The 2,500-nt window shown below is 43.5% G+C and overlaps 1 protein-coding gene across 5 annotated transcripts in view; it reads left to right on the top strand.

The window, feature by feature from the left end:
- Window positions 1–2,500, top strand: part of arhgap21a (Rho GTPase activating protein 21a) — a 100,332-nt gene that overhangs the window by 40,426 nt on the left and 57,406 nt on the right. The gene's annotated exons all lie outside the window — the stretch shown is intronic.

Here is a 2,500-nt window from a genome sequence, read left to right on the forward strand (position 1 = left end):
CACACCACACACACACACACACACACACACACACACACACACACACACACACACACACGTGTCGTGTCCTCGGAATGTTGCGCTCTGAGTGTGCAGGCGGTGTGTGTTCAGAGTGTGTGTGTGTGTGTGTGTGTGTGTGTGTGTGTGTGTGTGTGTGTGTGTGTGTGTGTGTGTGTGTTGATTCCAATTATGCCTGTCGTCCTGAACTGTGCTGTTTATCAGACATCAAAGTCTAAATCAGGTCCGTCAGATCCAAGGATTTGAGGCTTGGATCCAGAGGATCTTTGCTTCTGATTGATTTTTACTCTAGAATCCAAATGGTCCTACAGAAGAGTTCCGGTAGTTTAAACTACTGAAAAATTCATGCTGGCTCTGAGAGAATTCAAACACCGTGCATCATCGTTTGCCACGAATGGAGCTGCAGAGGAGTCCAGAAGCCCATGCTGACCCCTGGATACCATCCAAATCTTCTACAATGGACTCATGAGCTTTAGAACTGGACCATGGAACTATGGAGAAGGAGGACATGCTCTAAGAATCAAAGTGCTGGAAGTTAAGAACCAAGAATCTGAGATCCAGATGTAGGCAGGAAGTTTAGCCTCAACGATTGATGTATGGAGGAGAAGGAGGAGGATGATGATGAAGCTAATGTTAGTGTTGGTGATGAAGGCAATGGTGGTATGAAGGATGATGGTGAAGGTGATGATGATGGTGAGGGTGACACAGATCGTGTTGATGAAGACGATGGTGATGTGGAGGATGATGAGGATGATGATGAAGCTAATGGTGTTGTTGGAGATGAAGGCAATGGTGGTATAGAGGATGATGGTTAAGATGATGATGGTGGTATAGAGGATGATAATAAAGATAAAGCTAATGGCGGTGGTGTTGGTGAAGGTGAAGGTGGTGATGAAGACGATGGTGGTATGGAGGATGATGATGAAGAGGCTGATGGCGGTGGTGTTGGTTAGGGTGGTGATGAAGATAATAGTGATATGGAGGATGATGATGATGATGGTGGTTATAAAGACAATGGTGGTATGGAGAGTGATGATGATGATGATGATGGTGGTTATAAAGACGATGGTGGTGTGGAGGATGATGATGATGGTGGTTATAAAGACGATGGTGATATGGAGGATGATTGTGATGGTGGTGGTTATGAAGATGATGGTGGTGATGAAGACAATGGTGATATGGAGGATGACGGTGGTGGTTATGAAGACGATGGTAGTATGGAGGATGATGATGATAATGATGATGATGGTGGTGGTTATGAAGACGATGGTGGTGTGGAGGATGATGATGGTGGTGATGAAGACAATGGCGATATGAAGGATTGTGATGATGATGATGATGGTGGTGGTGGTTATGAAGACGATGGTGGTATGGAGGATGATGATGATGATGGTGGTGATGATAATGATGCTTATGAAGACGAATGGTGGTGTGGAGGATGATGATGGTGGTGATGAAGACAATGGTGATATGATGATGATGATGGTGGTGGTGGTTATGAAGACGATGGTGGTATGGAGGATGATGATGATGATGGTGGTGATGAAGACAATGGTGATATGAAGGATGAAGATGATGATGGTGGTTATGAAGACGATGGTAGTATGGAGGAGGAGGATGATGATGATGATGATGATGATGATGAAGCTGATGGCAGTGGTGTCGGTGAAGGTTGTGATGAAGACAATGGTGATATAGAGAAGGAGGGTGGGTATGATGAAGATGATGATGATGATGATAACTGTGAAACTTTGGCCTCAATATGAAGCCTAAAATGAATACAGTGTCCGAAACACCCTGAAACATGAGAACTTCATATTTATATCTATTTCATTCTAAATAAAAAAAAGACAAACTGCTTTGTTATTACATTCCTCTATGTGTGTGTGTGTGTGTGTGTGTGTGTGTGTGTGTGTGTGTGTGTGTGTGTGTGTGTGTGTGTGTGTGTGTGTTGTAAATTTTCCTCTTTAATCACTGGATTTATTAGAGTGAGGAGTGGAGACTTGTTCCAAATATATAACTTTTTCATAACTAATGGAATAAAACAATTAATTAAATCTGATGTTAGATTGGCAATGTGGCCCCACACACACACACACACACACACACACACACATACACACACACACACACACACACACACACACACACACACACACACACACACACACACACACACACACACACACACAGAGTGCTCATCGACTGGTGGAAGTGTATTTACAGCACAGTTCCAGCCTGAATAATGAATGAGAGCGTGCTATATTGAGGTTGATAGAAGAATATGAATAGCTGCTGTAAGAACAATTGGGGATTAAGTGTGTGTGTGTGTGTGTGTGTGTGTGTGTGTGTGTGTGTGTGTGTGTGTGTGTGTGTGTGTGTGTGTGTGTGTGTGTGTGTGTGTGTGTATGTAAGTGTGTGTGTGAGTGTGTTTTATTCTGCACTTTTAAAGCTTCTTGGGGGCTTTGTGACCCTCAGCCAG

The sequence above is a fragment of the Silurus aristotelis genome, assembly GCF_946808225.1.
Source record: "Silurus aristotelis genome assembly, chromosome: 1".
Taxonomy (NCBI): domain Eukaryota; kingdom Metazoa; phylum Chordata; class Actinopteri; order Siluriformes; family Siluridae; genus Silurus; species Silurus aristotelis.